Source organism: Salvelinus sp. IW2-2015, unplaced genomic scaffold (genome assembly GCF_002910315.2).
Source record: "Salvelinus sp. IW2-2015 unplaced genomic scaffold, ASM291031v2 Un_scaffold4864, whole genome shotgun sequence".
In the NCBI taxonomy this organism is placed as follows: domain Eukaryota; kingdom Metazoa; phylum Chordata; class Actinopteri; order Salmoniformes; family Salmonidae; genus Salvelinus; species Salvelinus sp. IW2-2015.
This window is the reverse complement of record NW_019946133.1, coordinates 18,487-40,280: the sequence shown is the minus strand read 5'-3', so window position 1 is coordinate 40,280 and position 21,794 is coordinate 18,487. Positions and strand designations below refer to the sequence as shown.

The 21,794-nt window shown below is 43.7% G+C and overlaps 1 pseudogene; it reads left to right on the top strand.

Annotated features, from left to right (window-relative positions):
* LOC112077721 (myosin-11-like) overlaps positions 1 to 21,794 on the top strand; it is a 78,208-nt pseudogene that overhangs the window by 39,349 nt on the left and 17,065 nt on the right.

Genomic DNA, 21,794 nt, shown 5'->3' with positions numbered 1-21,794 from the left:
ACACACGAATTGAGGCTGTTCTGAGGGCAAAATGAGTGTTGGGTTCAACTCGATATTAGGAAGGTGTTCTTAATGTTTTGTACACTCAGTGTTTACTGTCACCAGTAAACGAAACACACTGAACCCCCCTGCAACAGCTTCTCTATATAGAGACAGGAAGTCGTTTCAGACCTGTCCTTTAAATCAGCATAACTATCTAGGACAGGGTGGGCCCGACCCAGAATCTTTGAAATCCCGATGTGGCCCTCGAGACAAAATGATTCCGACCCCTGATTTAGGAGAAACGACCAATCCTGGCCTGTCATCCGTCATTCCATCTATCATCTATCTCCTCACCCTTTAGTTGGTCCTCGCTCCGGCCACCATGTGTAAAAGATATGGAAGGCCTGTCCATCTATCTATCTCCTCACCCTTTAGTTGGTCCTTCCGGCCGGCCACCATGTAGAAAAGATATGGAAGGCCTGTCCATCATCTATCTCCTCACCCTTTATTGGTCCTTCGCCGGCCACCATGTAGTAAAAGATATGGAAGGCCTGTCCATCTATTATCTCCTCACACCCTTTAGTTGGTCCTTGGCTCCGGCCACCATGTAGTAAAAGAATATGGAAGGCCTGTCCATCTATCTATCTCCTCACCCTTTAGTTGGTCCTTGCGCCGGCCACCATGTAGTAAAAGATATGGAAGGCCTGTCCATCTATCTATCTCCTCACCCTTTAGTTGGTCCTTGGCTCCGGCCACCATGTAGTAAAAGATATGGAAGGCCTGTCCATCTATCTATCTCCTCACCCTTAAGTTGGTCCTTCGCGCCGGCCACCATGTAGTAAAAGATATGGAATGCGCTGTCCATCTATCTAATCTCCTCACCCTTTAGTTGGTCCTTGCGCTCCGGCCACCATGTAGTAAAAGATATGGAAGGCCTGTCCATCTATCTATCTCCTCACCCTTTAGTTGGTCCTTGGCGCCGGCCACCATGTAGTAAAAGATATGGAAGGCCGTTCCATACCTATCTATCTCCTCACCCTTTAGTTGGTCCTCGCTCCGGCCCACATGTAGTAAAACGACGTGAAGCCTGTCATCATCTATCTTCCTCACCCTTTAGTTGGTCCTTCGCGCCGGCCACCATGTAGTAAAAGATATGGAAGGCCTTCCAATCTATCTATCTCCTCACCCTTTAGTTGGTCCTTCGCGCCGGCCACCATGTAGTAAAAAATATGGAAGGCCTGTCCATCTATCTATTCTCCTTCACCTTTAGTTGGTCCTTGGCTCCGGCCACATGTAGTAAAAGATATGGAAGGCCTGTCCATCTATCTATCTCTCACCCTTAGTTGGTCCTTCGCGCCGGCCACCATGTAGTAAAAGATATGGAAGGCTGTCCATCTATCTTATCTCCCTCACCCTTTAGTTGGTCCTTCGCTCCGGCCACCATGTAGTAAAAGATATGGAAGCCTGTCCACTATCTATCTCCGCACTCTTTAGTGTGCGTCCTTCGCTCCGGCCACCATGTAGTAAAAGATATGGAAGGCCTGTCCATCTATCTATCTCCTCACCCTTTAGTTGGTCCTTCGCTCCGGCCACCATGTAGTAAAAGATATGGCAGGCCTGTCCCATCTATCTATCTCCTCACCCTTTAGTTGGTCCTTCGCGCCGGCCACCATGTAGTAAAAAGATATGGAAGGCCTGTCCATCTATCTATCTCCTCACACCCTTTAGTTGGTCCTTCGCGCCGGCCACCATGTAGTAAAAGATATGGAAGGCCTGTCATCTATCTATCTCCTCACCCTTTAGTTGGTCCCTCGCGCCGGCCACCAATGTAGTAAAAGATATGGAAGGCCTGTCCATCTATCTATCTCCTCACCCTTTAGTTGGTCCTTCGCTCCGGCCACCATGTAGTAAAAGATATGGAAGGCCTGTCCATCTATCTATCTCCCACCTTTAGTTGGTCCTTCGCTCCGGCCACCATGTAGTAAAAGATATGGAAGGCCTGTCCATTCTATCTATCTCCCACCCTTTAGTTGTCCTTGCTCCGGCCACCATGTAGTAAAAGATATGGAGCCTGTCCATCTATCTATCTCGCTCACCCTTTAGTTGGTCCTTCGCTCCGGCCACCATGTAGTAAAAGATATGGAAGGCCTGTCCATCAATCTATCTATCTCCTCACCCTTTAGTTGGTCCTTCGCGCCGGCCACCATGTAGTAAAAGATATGGAAGGCCTGTCCATCTATCTATCCTCCTCACCTCTTAGTTGGTCCTTCGCGCCGGCCACCATGTAGTAAAAGATATGGAAGGCCTGTCCATCTATCTATCTCCACCCTTTAGTTGGTCCTTCGCTCCGGCCACCATGTAGTAAAAGATATGGAAGGCCTGTCCATCTATCATATCTCTCCTCACCCTTTAGTTGGTCCCTTCGCTCCGGCCACCCATGTAGTTAAAAGATATGGAAGCCTTGTCCATCTATCTATCTCCTCACCCTTTAGTTGTCCTTTCGCTCCGGCCACCATGTAGTAAAAGATATGGAAGGCCTGTCCATCTATCTATTCTCCTCAACCCTTTAGTTGGTCCTTCGCTCCGGCCCACCATGTGGAGATAGATAGATGGACAGGCCTTCCATATCTTTTACTACATGGTGGCCGGCGCGAAGGACCAACTAAAGGGTGAGGAGATTGACGGATGGACAGGCCAGGATTGGTCGTTTCTCCTAAATCAGGGGTTGGCAATCATTTTGTCTCGAGGGCCACATCGGGATTTCAAAGATTCTGGGTCGGCCCACCCCTGTCCTAGATAGTTATGCTGATTTAAAGGACAGGTCTGAAACGACTTCCTGTCTCTATATAGAGAAGCTGTTGCAGGGGGGTTTCAGTGTGTTTCGTTTACTGGTAGCAGTAAACACTGAGTGTACAAAACATTAAGAACACCTTCCTAATATTGAGTTGAACCCAACACCTCATTTTGCCCTCAGAACAGCCTCAATTCATCAGGGCATGGACTCTACAAGGTGTCGAAAACGTTCCACAGGGATGCTGGCCAATGTTGACTCCAATACTTCCCACAGTGGTGTCCAGTTGACTGGATGTCCTTTGGGTGGTGGACCATTCTTGATACACACAGGAAACTGTTGAGCGTGAAAAACCCAGCAGCGTTGCAGTTCTTGACACAAACCGGTGCGCCTGGCACCTACTACCATACCCCGTTCAAAGGCACTTAAATCTTTTGTCTTTCCCATTCATCCTCTGAATGGCACACAAACACAATCCATGCCTCAATTGTCTCAAGGCTTAAAAATCCTTCTTTAACCTGTCTCCTCCCCTTCATCATCACACTGATTGAAGTGGATTTAACAAGTGTCATCAATAAGGGGATCATATCTTTCACCTGGATTCATCTGGTCAGTCTATGTCATGGAAAGAGTTGTGTATACTCAGTGTGTCTTATTGCTGTTATAAACTGGTTGCCAACATAATTAGAGTAGTAAAAATACATGTTTTGTCATACCCGTGGTATACGGTCTGATATACCACGGCTGTCAGCCAATCAGCATTCATGGCTCGACCCACCCAGTTTGTAATGTCTGATATACCATAGCTTTTAGCCAATCAGCATCCAGGACACAAACTACCTGGTTTATAATAAATATTATAAACTGGGTGGCTCGAGCCCTGAATGCTGATTGGCTGACAGTCATGGAATATCAGACTGTATACCACGGGTATGTGTCACGTTCCTGACCTGTTTTCCTTTGTCTTGTATTTATTTTAGTTGGTCAGGGCGTGAGTTGGGTGGGTTGGTCTATGGTTGATTTTCTATGTTGGGATTTGGTGTTCGGCCTGGTATGATTCTCAATCAGAGACAGCTGTCAATCGTTGTCCCTGATTGAGAATCATACTTAGGCAGCCTGGGTTTCACTTGTGTTTTGTGGGTGTTTGTTCCTGTGACTGTGTTTGGGCCACACAGGACTGTTTCGGGTTTGTCACGTTTGTTGGTTTTGTATTTTGAAGTGCTTTGTTGATTTTTCATTAAATAATGAACACTAATTACTCTGCATCTTGGTCCGATCCATGCTCCTCCTCGTCTGAGGAGGAGAACGACTACGACAGCCGTTACAGTATGACAAAACATGTAATTACATTGGTAACCAGTTTATAATAGTAATAAGGCACCTCGGAGGTTTGTGATATATGGCCAATATACCACGGCTAAGGGCTGTGTCCAGGCACTCCATGTTGCATTGTGCCTAAGAACAACCCTTAGCCGCGGTATATTGGTCATATGCCACACCTCCTCAGGCCTAATTGTTTAATTACATAGTGTATAAACCATACAGCTCCTCCTCTTCTGTCTGTCCCTGTATAGAGGAGCTGTTACTGGAGGATTTCGGGGCCTACCGGTTCCTGGTGGCGGGTCACGTGGAGGTGCCTGGTCAGGAAGATGATCAGATGTTCATAGAAACACTGGAGGCCATGGAGATCATGGGTTTCTCTGAGGCGGATCGAGGACAGGTACTGGAGGGAGGGGAGGGCTGTCTCTGAGGATGAGAGGACAGGTACTGGATGGAGGGAGGGCTGTCCTCTGAGACGAGAGGACAGGTACTGGAGGGAGGGGAGGGCTGTCTCTGAGGACAGGTACTGGAGGAAGGGGAGGGCTGTCTCTGAGGACGAGAGGACAGGTACTGGGAGTAGAGGAGGGCTGTCTCTGAGGATGAGAGGACAGGTACGGATGGAGGGGAGGGCTGTCTCTGAGGACGAGAGGACAGGTACTGGAGGAAGGGGAGGGCTGTCTCTGAGGATGAGAGGACAGGTACTGGAGGGAGGGGAGGGCTGTCTCTGAGGATGAGAGGACAGGTACTTGGAGGGAGGGGAGGGCTTGTCTCTGAGGACCAGAGACAGGTACTGGAGGGAGGGGAGGGCTGTCTCTGAGGACAGAGGACAGGTACTGGAGGAGGGGAGGGCTGTCTCTGAGGACGAAAGGGACAGGTACTGGAGGAAGGGGAGGGTTGTCTCTGAGGATGAGAGGACAGGTACTGGAGGGAGGGGAGGGCTGTCCTGGAGGCAGAGGACAGGTACTGGAGGGAGGGGGGGGCTGTCTTCTGAGGACGAAAGGACAGGTACTTGGAGGGAGGAGGCGCTGTCTCTGAGGACGAGAGGACAGGTAGTGGAGGGAGGGGGAGGGCTGTCTGAGGACGAGAGACAGGTACTGGAGGGGAGGCTGTTCTCTGAGGACGAAGTGAGGACAGGTACTGGAGGGGAGGGCTGTCTCTGAGGACGAGAGGACAGGTACTGGAGGGAGGGGAGGGCTGTCTCTGAGGACAGAGAGGACAGGTACTGGAGGAAGGGGAGGGCTGTCTCTGAGGATGAGAGAGGACAGGTACTGAGGGAAGGGGAGGCTGTCTCTGAGGATGAGAGGACAGGATACTGGAGGGAAGGGAGGGCTGTCTCTGAGGACCAGGGGATAGATACTAGAGGGAAAGGGAGGGCTGTCTCTGAGGACCAGAGGATAGATACTAGAGGAAGAGGCAGGCTGTCTGGCTTTTAGTCTTTCATTCTCTTTTCTCCACCTCACTTTGTCTTTCTGTGTCCCTCTGTCATTCTCTCTCTCTCTATTTTCTCTTGAGGACGAGGGATAGGTAGGGGTAGGGTCTGTCTCTCTTTCTGCTGTCTCTCTCAGTGATTGTCTTCTCTCTCTCTCCTCCCACCTCTCCTTCTCATCCCGTCGCTCCTCTCCTCACTCTAGGCATTGATGAAGGTGGTCTCCACTGTGCTCCAGCTGGGAACATTAAGTTTCAACAAGGAGAGGGACAATGAGCAGGCACCATGCCCGACAACACAGGTGATACATGACATCACACAGGTAGTAGCAAGCACATGGGAGACATGACATCACACAGGTAGTAGCAGCACATGTGAGACATGACATCACAAGGGTAGTAAGAACACAGGTGTGACATGACATCACACAGGTAGTAACCACACAGGTGAGACATGAAATCAACAGGTAGGAGCAACACAAGGTGGGACATGACATCACACAGGTAGGAGCAACACAGGTGAGACATGACATCACACAGGTAGTAGCAGCACAGGTGAGACATGAAATCACACAGGGTAGGAGCAACAGCAGTGAGACATACATCACACAAGGTAGTAACACACAGGTGAGACATGACATCACACAGGTAGGAGCAAACACACAGATGGGACATGACATCACACAGGTAGGAGCAACACAGGTACAACAGAGTTGTTCACAGTAACGCAAGCTTGAGAATACAGTTTACATTTAGCACAGATACACAGGAGAAAGCACAGGTAAGAAAGACAATAGGTAACATACCACTAACACAGGTAAGCAAAGACACATACAGTATAGAAAGACAGCAGGTTAACATACCACAAACAGGTAAGAAAGACAGCAGGTGACATACACTAACACAGGCTAAGAAAGACAGCAGGTACATACCACTAACACCAGGTAAGATAAGACAGCAGGTAAAATACCACTAACATAGGTAAGAAAGACAGCAGGTATACCACTAACACACAGGTAAGAAAGAACAGCAGGTGACATACCACTAACACAGGTAAGAAAGACAGCGAGGTAACATACCACTAACACAGGTAAGAAATGACAGCAGGTTAAGGACATACCACTAACACAGGTAAGGAAAGACAGCAGGTAACATACCACGTAACACAGGTAAGAAGAACAGCAGGTAAGCATACCACTAACCAGACGGTCAAGAAAGACAGGCAGGTGAATACCACTAAGATTCAGGTAAGAACGACAGCAGGGACAATACCCACTAACACAGGATGAAGGACAACGGTAATACCAACTAACAGCAGGTAAGAAGACAGCAGGTACTTAATACCACTAACACGGTAAGAAAGCAGGCAGGTACCATACCACTAACCAAACAGAGGAAGAGAAGACAGCAGGGTGACATACCACTAACACGGTAAGAAAGACAGCAGGGTAGACATACCATAACACAGGTAAGAAGACGAACAGTGGAAACATACCACTAACCACAGGTAAGAAGACAAGCAGGAAACTTACCACTAACACATGGTAGAAAGACAGAGGTATACATCACCACTAACATCAGGTAAGAAATGACAACATGAGTATCACACTAACACAGGTAAGAAAGACAAGCAGGTCAACATACACTTAACACAGGTAAAGAAAGACAGCAGGGTAAATACCACTAGACACCAGGTAGAAAGCAGCACGAACATACGATAACAGTAGAAGACGCGACATAACACTACCAGGTTTAAAGAAAGACCGTAGGTCACCATCTTGGTGAAGAACAAATACCACTAACACAGGTTAAGAAGACATGCAGTAACATACACATAAACACAGGTAAGAAAGACAGGCAGGCAGTCCTAACAGTAAGCCACGACCACTAACACAGGTGTTAAGAAAGACAGAGTAGGAACACAGCCACTAACACAGGTCAGAAAGACAGCAGGTAAAACATCACAGGGTAAGAACAGATGACAACACGTAACCAGGTAAGAAGGACAGGCAGGTTGACATACCACTACACAGGGGAAGTGAAAGACAGGCAGGTGACATACCACTAACACAGGTAAGAAAGACAGCAGGTAACATACCACTAACACAGGTAAGAAAGACAGCAGGTAACATACAGTACGACTAATCTCTCTCTCTTCCTCCCCTTCTCTTCTCTCTCTTCCTCCCCTTCTCTTCTCTCTCTCTCTCTCTCTCTGTCTTCCTCCCCTTCTCTTCTCTCTCTCTCTCTCTCTCTTCAGTGGCTCAGAAAGTGTGCCACCTGCAGGGTATCAACGTGACAGACTTCACCCGTTCCGTCCTCACCCCCCGTATCAAGGTGGGCAGAGAGGTGGTGCAGAAGGCTCAGACCAAGGAACAGGTACTCTTCTACTCTATTCTATTGTATTCTACTCTACTCTAGTCCACTCTACTTTATTCTAATCTATTCTATTATGTTCTATTCTATTGTACTCTACTCTACTCTACTCTAGTCCGCTCTACTTTATTCTAATCTATTCTATTATGTTCTATTCTACTCTATTCTATTGTACTCTACTCTACTCTACTCTAGTCCACTCTACTTTATTCTAATCTATTCTACTCTATTATGTTTTGTTCTACTCTATTCTATTATACTCGTTTCTATTGTACTCTATTATATTCTACTCTATTGTTCTCTATTCTACTCTATTAAGTTGTATTCTATTCTACTCTATTCTATTTGACTCTATTATATTCTGCTCTGCTCTGTTCTACTCCATTCTATTATCTTATATTTTACTCTATTCTACTATATTCTATTCTACTATATTCTACTATTTTCTATTCTACTATATTCTACTATTTTCTATTCTACTATCTTCTATTCCACTCTATTCCACTACATTATATTCTACTATATTCTATTCTACTTTATTCTACTCTATTCTACTATCTTATATTCTACTATTTTCTATTCTACTATCTTCTATTTTACTTTATTCTACTATCTTATAGTATATTCTATTAGGTTCTACTTTGTTATATTTTACTTTATTCTATTCGTCTCTACTCTATTCTACTATCTTCTATTCTACTCTATTCTACTCTGCTCTACTCTATTATATTAAATTCTACTTTATTATATTCTACTCGGTTCTACTTTGTTATATTTTACTCTATTCTATTAAACTCTACTCAACTCTACTCTATTCTACTCTATGTTCAATTCTACTCTGTTCTACTCTATTCTGTTCTATTCAACTCTACACTACACAAAATACCCTGTTCTACTCCATTCTATTCAACTCTACTTTATTCTACTCTACTCAATTCTACTTTACTATATTCTATTCTGCTCTATTCTGCTCTATTCTACTCTATTCTACTGTGTTCTACTGTATTCTACCGTATTCCACTCTATTCTATTGTATTACTCTATTCTATGCTACTATATTCTGTTCTATTCTACTTCATTCTATTCTACCCTTTTCTGTTCTATTATATTATACCCTATTCAACTCTATTCTACTTTATTCTATTAAACTCTACTCTATTCTACTATCTTATATTCTACTCTATTCTACTATGCTCTACTCTATTATATTCAATTCTACTTTATTCTATTCTACTCAGTTCTACTTTGTTATATTTTACTCTATTCTATTCAACTCTACTATATTCTACTCTATTCTATTTTACTTTATTATATTCAACTCTAAACTACTCTAATCTACCCGATTCTATTCCATTCTACTCTATTCAACTCTAAACTACTATAATCTACCCGATTCTATTCCATTCAACTCTACTCTATTCAACTCTAAACTACTATAATCTACTCTATTCTATTCAACTCTACTCTATTCTATTCAACTCTACTCTATTCTACTCTACTCTATTCTATTCAACTCTACTCTATTCAACTCTGTTCGACTCCATTCTATTATGTTCTACGCTATTCTATTCTACTCTATTATACTCTACTTTATTCTGTTATATTCTATTCTACTCTATTCTGTTTTATTCAACTATACACTGCTCTAATCTACTCTATTCCTCTAATTCACTCTACTTAATTCTGCTTATTCATTCCTACTCTATTCTGTTTTATTTCAACTATACACTGCCCTCTAAATCTACTCTATTCTATTATCGTCTCTATTCTATTGTAACTCTTTACTACTCTACTTTATTCTGTATATATTCCATACTCTATTCTGTGTTTATGCAAGTACTATACACTGCCTTAATCTACTCTATTTCATATTTATGTTCTACTCTATCTATTGTACTTCGTATTCTACTCTACTTATTCTGTTATTTATTCTACTCTAAGTCTGTTTTATTACCTATACAACTGCTCTAATCTACTCTATTCTTACTCTACTTATTCTGTTATTCTAACTCTAGTTGTTTTATCTCAACCCTATACACTGCTCTAATCTACTCCTATTCTTATTATATTCTACGCTACTTTATTCTGTTATTCCTACTCTAAGTCTGTTTTATTCACCTATACACTGCTCTAATCTACTCTAATTCTATTATGTTCTACTCTATTATATTGTACTCTATTCTACTCTACTTTATTCTGTTATTCTATTCTACTCTATTCTGTTTTATTCAACTATACACTGCTCCATCTATTAAACTCCTTTCTTCTCTTAATCAACTCTATTATGTTCTACTCAATTCTTCTCTACTATATTCTACTCTATTATCACCTACTCTATTCTTACTCTACTCTATTCTGTTCTATTATGTTCTACCCTATTTTACACTCCTGTTCTATTCAACTCTACTATTTTACTCTGTTCTATTCAACTCTACACAATTCTATTCTACTCTATTCTAATCTACTCTATTTATCTCTACTCTACTCTATTCAACTCGAATCTATTATATTCTACTCTACTCTATTCAACTCTACTGTATTCTACTCAACTCTATTCTACTCTTCTCTATTTTATTATTCTCTGGTCTATTGTATTCTACTCTACTCTATTCTGTTCTATTATGTTCTACCCTATTTTACTATGTTCTATTCAACTCTACACAATTCTATTCTACTCTATTTTATTATTCTCTAGTCTATTGTATTCTACTCTACTCTATTTTATTATTCTCTAGTCTATTGTATTCTACTCTATTCTATTCTAGATTCAACTTAATTGTACAATACCTTCCTCTCACATGTTCAGTTAAAAGTTGAATCTTATTTTCAACAGAGAGCTGGCAACATATAATGTATCTGAAGCATAAGTAGTTATAGTACATAGCCCTTCTCTAGAGGAAGCTTTAGTCAGAGACAGGGCTTTACGTGGAGGCAGACAAGATGACGGTTCACACACTCACTGTCTATCTCTCTCCATCTCTCTCTCCATCTCCCTCTCCCCCTCCCCCTCCCCCTCCCCCAGGCTGACTTTGCCATCGAGGCCCTAGCGAAGGCCATGTATGAGCGGTTGTTCAGGTGGATCCTGGCTCGGGTGAATAAGACTCTGGATAAGGCCAAACGTAAAGGAGCATCATTCCTGGGGATCCTAGACATCGCTGGCTTCGAAATCTTRGAGGTGAGATTGAGGAGTCTTTAAGTTGACAGAGAAAGGAATTCAGCAGGGGTCCCGTGAGGCCAGTTGGTAGCTCATGGKGCATTGCAACGCCAAGGTTGTGGGTTCGATTCCCATGGAGGACCGGTAAAAGAAAATGCTGCACCCACAACTMTAATTCACTCTGGATACGAGCATCTGCTAAATGACTGACATTTAAACCATTTAAAATGGGTAGACGTAGCGATTTGGGAGCCACATCTACKTCCCAAAAGGGACATTTCCCCCAGAACATTTKCTACTATGATTACTATTATCCAACCATTAAAACACCCCCTACAGGCCTTGGTCAAAGTAGTGCACTAAATAGGGAATAAGATGTCATTTGGGATTCAGACCTGATGTTCAGGACTATGACGTGAGCAGTACCTCTATGTTCACATCCATCTCTCCCATCTCCCCTCCTCAGGGACTACCACGGTACTGTATCTCTGTGTAAACCACTAGTACCTTCTCCTCAGAACTACAACGGTACTGTATCTTGTGTAAACCACTATGTACCTTCTCCTCAGGGACTACCACGGTACTGTAGCTCTGTGTAAACCACTATGTACCTTCTCCTCAGGGACTATCACGTACTGTATCTCGTGGTAAACCACTATGTACCTTCTCCACAGGAACTAACCACGGACTGTATTCTGTGTAAACCACTATGTACCTTCTCCACAGGACTACACCAGGTACTTATCTCCTGTTGTAACCACTATGTACCTTCTCCTCAGGAACTAGCTCTGTGTAAACCAACTAAGTAACTTCTCCTCAGGAACTATCTCTGTGTAAACACTATGTACCTTCTCCTCAGGAACTAGCTCTGTGTAAACCACTAAGTAACTTCTCCTCAGGAACTAGCTCTTGTGTAAACCACTCATGTACCTCTCCCAGGACTAGCTCTGGTGTAAACACTAAGTTAACTTCTCCTCAGGAACACTAGCTCTGTGTAAACCACTAATGTACCTTCTCTCAGGAACTAGCTCTGTGTAAAACCCACTATGTACTCTTCCCTCAGGACTAACACGGTAACTGTAGCTCTGTTGTAAATCCACTATGTACTTCTCCTCAGGACAACTCTCGTTGAGCAGCTGTGCATCACTACACCAACGAGTCTCTGCAGCAGCTGTACAACCAACATGTTCATCTCTGGACGCAGGACGGAGTACAAGAGAGAGGGACATCGACTGGGCCTTCAATAGATTCGCCTGGACCTGCAGCCTGATAGAGCTATCGAGAGACGTAACACACACACACACACACAGAGATCACACCATACACACTGGACCTGCAGCCCTGCATAGAGCTAATCGAGAAGACCGGTAAACACACACACACACACACAACAGAGCACACACATACACACTGGACCTGCAGCCCTGCATAGAGCTCATCGAGAGACCGGTAACACACACACACCATACCACACACCAGAGACACCAACAACATACAGAGACACAACACATACGGTACACATTGGACCTACAGCAGTGCAACACATCGGATTGGTGCTGGTTCCCTAAAGCTCGACCCCCCCACCTCCCCCCCCTCTAAGAACAATCCTCCAGGTATCTTTGGACTCTGTTGGATGAGGAGCTGGCCCCTTTTTTTTTTTTGGGTTCCCTAAAAGCTGACCCCCGCCCCCCCCCTCTAGACAATCCTAGGTATCTTGGCTCTGTTGGACTGAGGAGTTGCTGGTTTCCCTAAAGCACAAGACTGTCCTTCCGTTCGAGAAGCCTGATGAACACACACACGTCCACTGCAAAGTTCTCCAACCCAATCACTCAAGACAAGACTGCTTCTCTGTCTTCACTAACGCCGGCAAGGTGGAGATGGATTATATATTTCTGTCTTGAAGATGTTCTCCACTACGCCGGCAAGGTGAGATGTAGATTAATATTTCTGTCTGAAGATTCTCCACTACCCCGGCAAGGTGAGATTAGATTATATATTTCTGTCTGAAGAGTTCTCCACTACGCCGGCAAGTGAGATGAGATTAATTATTTCTGTCTGAAGAGTTCTCCACTACGTCGGCAAGTGAGATTAGATTAATATTTCTGTCTGAAGATATTCTCCACTACATCCGGCAGGGGTGAGAATTTAATTATATATTGTCTGTCCTGAAGAGTTTCCCACTACGCCGCAGAGTGAGATGAGAATTATATATTCTGTCTGAGAGTTTCTCCACTACGCCAGCAGGGTGAGATGAGATTATATATTTCTGTCTGAAGAGTTCTCCACTACGCCGGCAGGGTGAGATGAGATTATATATTTCTGTCTGAAGAGTTCTTCCACCACGCCAGCAGGGTGAGATTAGATATATTATTTCTGTCTGAAGAGTTTCCCACTACCCCGGCAGGGTGAGATGAGATTATATATTTATGTCTGAAGAGTTTCTCACTACGCGGCAGGGTGAGATGAGATTAATATTTTTCTGTCTGAAGAGTTCTCCACTACGCCAGCAGGTGAGTGAGATTATATATTCTGTCTGAAGAGTTCTCCACTACGCCGGCAGGGTGAGATGAGATTATATATTTCTGTCTGAAGAGTTCTCCACTACGCCGGCAGGTGAGATTAGATATATATTTCTGTCTGAAGAGTTCTCCACTAGGCCGGGAGGGTGAGATTAGATTATATATTTCTGTCTGAAGAGTTCTCCACTAGCCGGCAGGGTGAGATTAGATGATATATTTCTGTCTGAAAGAGTTCTCCACACTATACGCCGGCAGGGTGATGAGAATTATATATTTTCTGTCTGAAGAGTTCTCCACTACGCCCAGCAGGGTGAAGCATAGATTATACTATTCTGTCCTGAAGAGTTCCTCCACTTAACGCCCGGCGGGTGCGAATTAGATTATATATTTCTGTCTGAAGAGTTCTCCACTACGCAGCAGGGTGAGATTAGATTATATATTTCTGTCTGAGAGTTCCTCCACTACGCCGGCAGGGTGAGATGAGATTATATATTTCTGGTCTGAAGAGTTCTCCACTACGCGCCGGCAGGGTGAGATTGAATATATATTTATGTCTGAAGAGTTTTCCTCCACTACGCCGGGAGGGTGAGATGAGATTATATATATTATTGTCTGGAAGAGTTCTCCACTACGCCGGCAGGGTGAAGGATGAGATTATATATTTCGTCTGAAAGAGTTCTCCCTAGCCCCGGCAGGGTGAGATGAGATTATATATTTCTGCTGAAGAGTTCTTCCATTAACGCCGGCAGGGTGAGAATGAATGATATATTTCTGTCTGAAAGATTTCACACTGCCGGGCAGGTGAGATTAGATAAGTATTTTCTGTCTGAAGAGTTTCCAACTACGCCGGCAGGTGTGAGATGAAGATTATAATATTTCTGTCTGAAAGAAGTTCTTCCCATCACGCCAGCAGGGTGAGTGAGTATATATTTTCTGTCTGAAGAGCTTCTCCAACTACGCGGCAGGGTGAGATTGATTATATTTCTGTCTGAAAGAGTTCTCCACTACGCAGCGGCAGGGGTGAGATGAGATATTATATATTTCGTCTGAAGAGTTCTCCACTACGCGCAGCAGGGTGAGATGAGATTATATATTTCTGTCTGAAAGAGTTCTCCACTACGGCAGGCAAGGTGAGATTAGATTATATATTTCTGTCTGAAGAGTTCTCCACTACGCCGGCAAGGGTGAGCATGAGATTATAATATTTCTGTCTGAAGAGTTCTCCACTACGCCGGCAAGGGTGAGATGAGATTATAATATTTCTGTCTGAAGAGTTCTCCACTACGCCAGCAGGGTGGAGATTAGCTATATAATTTCTGTCCTGAAGAGTTCTCACACCACGCCGGCAGGGTGAGATTAGATTATATATTTCTGTCGAAGATTTCTCCACTACGACAGCAGGGGTGAGATTAGATATATATACTTCTGTCTGAAGAGTTCTTTCTCCACTAGGCCGGCAAGGGTGAGATGAGAATTATATATTTTCTGTCTGAAGAGTTCTTCCACTCACGCCAGCAGGGTGAGATGAGATTAATATATTTCTGTCTTGAAGAGTTTCACTACGCCAGCAAGGGTGATGAGATTAATATCCTTTCTGTCTAAGAGTTTCCCACTAAGCCGGCAGGGTGACGATTAGATTATATATTTCTGTCTGAAGAGTTCTCCACTACGCCAGCAGGTGAGATTAGATTTATATTATTTCTGTCTGAAGAGTTCTCCCTACGCCGGCAGGCGTGAGATGAGAATTATATATTTCTGTCTGAAGAGTTCTCCCACTACGCGGCAAGGGTGGAGATGCAGTTATATATTTCTGTCTGAAGAGTTCTCCACTACGCCGGCAGGGTGGATTTAGATTATAATATTTCTGTCTGAAAGAGTGTTTCACACACGCTGGCAGGGTGAGTGAGAGTTAAATATATTCTGTCTGAAAAGTTTCTCTCACTAACGCCGGCAGGGTTGAGATGAGAATTATATATTCCTGTCTGAAGTCGTCTAGCAGCAGTGAGTGAATTTATTTCTCAAGCTACTACGCGAGGGGTTCTTATTGTCTAGAGTTTCTCATCCCGCAGGGTGAGATGAGATTATATATTTTCTGTCTAAACTCAACGCGGAGGGTAGTAGATTATACTATCGTCGAAGCGTTTCTTCACGAACCCGGCGAGGGTGAGTAGATTAGTACTATTTCTGTCTGAAGAAGTTCTCACACTACGGCCGGGGTGATTCTTTCGCAAGCTTTCACTACGCCGGCAGGGATGAGATCTTACTAATCTGTTGAAAGACTCCACACGAACCTAGCAACAGGGTGAGTCGAGATTGCATGATATATATTCTGTCCCATGGAAGAGCTTCTCCACTTAAGCGACGGGCAAACCTGGACAGGTGAGAAGAGAATTAATTATATTATTTCTGTATCTGAAGAGTTCTCACTACCACCGCCAAGCCGGTGAGATGTAGATTATATATTTTCTGTCTGAATAGATTCGTTCACTCTCTACGCCCAGCGCATGAGATATATATCTAGGAAAGTCGAATCAGGGGATGGTGAGATGAATACTATTTCGATTGAATAGTTCTACACGCCCGGTAGGGATTAAACATTCTGTCGAAGAGTTCCGGTCTATGAACTTTCCTAGGGACGGGAGTGTTTAGACATCTATACTATTCTGTCTGAGCGCGTGCATGCAAATTCAAGAGATATATAATCCATCATGGGCGTAGTGGAAAGCTTGTCAGTTGAATAATTATTTACTTAGAGTTTATATGCGTTACCACCGATGTGGGAGATCTACGTATGAATGAATAATGATAGACTCTACAAGGCCACGGCTGAAATAGTGTTGGTTGTGGTATAGGCACGCCAGCTGGACTGACGGAACATGTTGTGTTGTGGTTTGTGGTTGTGTTGTGGTTGTGTTAATGGTTGTGTTATGTTGGTTATAGGTGGACTACATGGGGCCAACTGGCTGACTACAGAACGATGGTTGTGTTGTGGTTGTTGTTTATGGTTGTGTTGTGGTTGTGTTTATAGGTGGACTACAATCGGGGCCAGCTGATGACGGAAACATGGTGTGTAGTGGTTTGTGGTTGTGGTTGTTTTGTGGCTTGTGTTATGGTTGTGTTTATAGGTTGTGTTATTTAGTGTGACTACAACGGGGCCAGCTGAACTGACGGAGAACGTGGGTTGTGGTTGTGGTTTGTGTGGTTGTGTTATGGATTGTGTTATAGGGACTACAATGGGCCAAGCTGACTGGGCCCCACAACATTGTTGTGATGTGTTGTGGTTGTGGTTGTGTTAGGTTGTGTGTGGTTTCGTGGTTTATTTTGTGGTTGTGTTATGGTTATGTTGTGGTTGGTTAATGGTGTGTTGTGGTTATGTGTGTGGTGTGTTTATGGTTATGTGTGGTTGTGTTAAGGTGGAGCTACAACGGGCCACTGGCTGACAGAGAACTGGTTGTGTTGTGGTTGTGTTGTGTTGTGTGTATGGTTGTATTGTGGTTGTGTTATAGGTGACTACAAACGGGCCGAAACTGGCTGAGAGACGATGGTTGTGTTTGTGTTGTGGTTGTGGTTGTGGGTCCGCGTGTGGCTCAAGTGGTAGAGCATGGCGCTTGCAACGTCCAGGGTTGTGGGTTCATTCCCCAGCGGGGGGACCAGGATTGAATATGTATGAACTTTCCAAATTGTAAGTCGCTCTGGGATAGAGCGTCACAGCTAAATGACTTAAATGTAAAATGTAATATGCTGTATTTGTCGGTTGTGTTGGTGTTGTGTTCGTGGTTGTGTTGTGTTGTGGGTTGTGTTTGTGGTCTGTGTTTGTGGTTGTGTTATAGTGGATCTACAATGGGGCCAACTGGCTGAGCTAAGAAACATGGTTGTGGTTGTGTTGTGGTTGTATTGGTGGTTGTGTTATAGGTGGACTACAACGGGGCCATGCTGAAACTGGCCCCTCACAACATCGTGTGTATGGTTGTGTTATGGTTGTGTTATGGTTGTGTTGTGGTTGTATTGTGGTTTGTGTTATAGGTGGACTACAACGGGGCCCACTGACTCGTGCCCCGCACACATGTTGTGTTGTGTTGTGGGGTTGGTGTGGTATGCGTTGTGTTGGTTGTGTGTGTGGTTGTGTTATGGTTATCGTTATGGTATTGTTATGGTAATGTTAGGTAGTTATATGGTTGTGTTATGGTTTGTGGTTATGTTATGCGTTTTAGTTAATGGTTTAGTTGAAGTGGTTATGTATGGTTATGTTGTGGTGTATTGGTGGTGTATTGTGGTTGTGTTATGGTTGTGTTGTGGTTGTGTTGTCGGTTGTGTTTGTGATTGTGTTGGTTGTTGTTATGGTTATGTGGGTGTGTGTGTGGTTGTGTTGTGGTTGTGATTGTGGGTGTGTGGTGGTTGGTTGTGGTTTGTGGTTGTGTTGTGGTGTGTTATGTTGTTTATGGTTGTGTTATGGTGTTGGTTATGTGTTATGTGGTTGTGGTTATGTTAGGTTATGTTGTGGTTGTGTTATGGTTGTGTTTTGTGGTTGTGGTTGGTTGTGGTTATGGGTTGTGTTGTGAGTTATGGTTTTGTTTGTGGTTGTGTTCGTGGTTGTGTTGTGTTGTGGTTATGTTTAGGGTTGTGTTAGTGGTTGTGTTATATAGGTGACTACAAACGGGGCCAATTGGCTGACCAAGAACATGACCGCTCTGAATGACCAACGTGACGGGTTCTTCCTCAAACAACTCATCCAACCCTCTTCATACAGGACCTCTGGAAGGATGGTGAGCCACAGGAGGCGTACCCCAAATGCCACCCTGGTTCCCTAAAATGGTGCACTACGTTAAGATCAGGGCCCCATGCTACTCTGGTCAAAAGTAAGTGCCTATAGTATATCAGGAATAGGGTGCTATTTAGGAGGCAACACCGTACCCATTACAACTGTACTGTACTCCCATCAGTAGAAAGTTGTTGTCTACTGCCTCATTCCTTTACTGTACTCCCAGTCGTAGAAATGTGTTGTACTACTACCATCACTGTACTGTACTCCCTATCAGTAGAAATGCTGTGTCTACTGCCATTCACTGTCACTGTTCTCCCATCAGTAGAAATTTGTTGTCTACTGCCCATTCACTGTACTGGTACTCATCAGTAGAAATGATGTATGTCTACTGCCATATTCACTGTACTGGTATCCCAATCATTAGAATAGTTGTTTGTCTACTACCATTCACTGTTACTGTACTCCCATCAGTAGAAATGTTTGTCTACTGCCATCTCATGTACTGTATCTACCCATCAAGTGAAATGTGTTGTCTACTGCCATTCACTTTATTGTACTCCATCCAGTAGAAATGTGTTAGTCTACGTGCCATTCCCTTTAACTGTACTCGCCATCATTAGAAATGTGTTGTCTACTGCCCATTCTACTGTAACTGTACTCCATCAGTAGAGATGTGTGTCTACTGCCCCATGATCCCTTTACTGTACTCCCATCAGTAGAAATGTGTTGTCTACTGCCCATTCCTTAACTGGTAACTCCCATCAGTAGAAATGTTGTTGTCTACTGCCATGTCACTTACTGTACTCCATCGTAGAAATGTGTTGTCTACGCCATTCACTTACTTCGTACTCCTCATAGAAATGTGTGTCTACTACCCATTCACTGTACTGTACTCCATCCAGTAGACATGTGTTGTCTACTACCTTCACTGTACTTGTAACTCCCATCAGTAGAAATGTGTTGTCTAACTGCCTTATCCTGTTAACTGTACTCCATCAGTAGAAATGTGTTTGGTCTACTACCAATTCAGTTACTGTATACTCCCATTCAGTAGAAATGTGTTGTCTAACTATCCACATTCACTTCACTGTCCACTCCATCAGTAGAAATGTGTTGTCTAACTGCCCATTCACTTTAACTGTACCTCCCATCAGTTAGAAAATGTGTTGTCACTGCCCATTCACTTTACTGTACTCCCATCAGTAGAAATGTGTTGTCTACTACCCGATTCACTTACCTGTACTCCCATCAGTAAGAAATGTGTGTCTACTACCCATTCATATACTGTACTCCCATCAGTCAGAAATGTGTTGTCCTATGCCCATATGATCGATTCTAACTGTACTCCCATATAGATGTCAACCTTTTCACTGTACTCATGAAAAATGTTGTTGTCTATACCCCATTCACTTCGATCCATCGTAGAATGTGCTATCACTCATCTTACTGTTACTTCAAGTTTTCAGAGTATCTACTTCCAGTATCATCCTCCTTCTTGTCTTCACCTGTGTTCTTACTCCCTCCTTCTCTCTTCTTTCATCTCTCCTCTTCTCCTCCCGTCTCACCCCCCCCCCTAGCCTTTCTCGCCGAGATTCCTGATAATCCTTTGTTCTCGTTTCCAGTGGACCGGTGTGGTGGGTCTGGAGAACCATCTAAGATGTCGGAGAGCTCGGCCTCAGCGCCACCAAGTCTTAAGAAGGGCATGTTCAGGACAGTGGGCCAGCTTCTACAAGGAGCCCTGGGCAAACCTGATGACCACGCTGAGACACACACAGCCCAAACTTCATACGCTGTAATCATCCCTACCACGAGAAAGAGGGTAGGACAAACTATCATGCTCCCCTCGCCCTCAAAACCACCTACAGCTATTTTCTTGTTTCAATGCAATTCATCTCCTCTCTCTGAGTCACCTCTGATCTCTCTCTCCCTCATTCTTTCCTGCTGTGTGGTGTAGGCAGGGAAAGCTGGATGCTAACCTGGGTTCTGGAACAGTTGAGGTGTAACGGGGTTACTGGAATGGGATCCGTATTCTGCAAGACAGGGCTCTCCCAACCGCATCGTGTTCCGAAGAGTTCCGACAACGGTGAGGAACGTCTATAAACCAACTGTTAAGGAACCACATTATTGTCTGTATTAGTTAACACATAACAACATGCTTCTCTTCCCCGTCCTGTCTTCCTCTCTTTCTTCCTCCTCTTCCCATCTTCTTCTCTTGTAGCTATGAAGATCCTAGCAAAGCCAACTGATTCCAAAAGGGTTCATGGACGGGAAACAGGCTTGTCAACTAATGGTGAATTTCATCTTACTGAACGTCTGAGTTGATCTAACTGAAATCAGTCTGAGTTGATCTAACTGAAACGTCTGATGTTGATCTAACTGAAACATCTGAGTTGATCTATACTGAAACGTCTGAGTTGATCTGAACTGAAAACGTCTGAGTTGAATCTGACTGAAACGTCGAGTTGATTCTGAATCGAAACGTCTGAGTTGATCTAACTAAACAGTCTGGAGTTGATCTAATCTTTAAACAGTTGATGTTGCATTAACTGAAAACAGTCTGATTGATCTATGAAACATCCTATTGTACTGAAACGTCTGAGTTGATCTTACTGAAACGTCTGAGTTCATCTTACTGAAAAACGTCGAGTTGATCTTACTGAAACGCTGAGTTGACTATGAAACGTCTGCCGTTTGATCTACGAAACGTCTGAGTTGATCTTACTGAAACGTCTGAGTTGATTTTAATGAAACGTCTGAGCTTGATCTAACTGAAACGTTGAGTTGATCAACTGAAACAAGTCCTGAGTTGGATCTAACTGAAACAGTCCGAGTTGACTAACTGAAACAGCTGAGTTTGGAATCTACTGAAACAGTCCTGAGTTGATCTGACTGAAACCTCTGAGTTGATCTGACTGAAACCTCTGATTGATCTGACTGAAACCTCTGAGTTGATGCTAACTGAAAACGTCTGAGTTGATCTAACTGAAACGTCTGAGTTGATCTAACTGACGTCGAGTTTGATCTAACTGAAACGTCTGAGTTGATCTATACTGAAACGTCTGAGTTTGATCTAACTGAAACGTCGAGTTGAATCTTACTGAAACGTCTTGAATTGATACTACTGAAACGTCGAGTGATCTAACTGAAACAGTTCACTGAGTCTAAAAACTTTTGGCACATTTGAACCTCACTTTTAGCAACCTAAAGTTGAGCAATGAACTAAAATAGGACAAATGTTTTCTACCTTAGTTCTGGATAAGTAAGAAGTATTCTAAATGGACCTTTGTTCTGAAAGGTGTTACGATTAAAGGTGTCACGGAAAGGTTCACGGTAAAGGTGTCAGATAAAGGTGTCACGATAAAGGTGTCACGTCAACGGTTCACGATAACGGTGTCACGATAACGGTGTCCACGAATAAAGGTGTCACGAAATACGGTGTCACGATAAGTGTCCATGACTTCTCTCCAG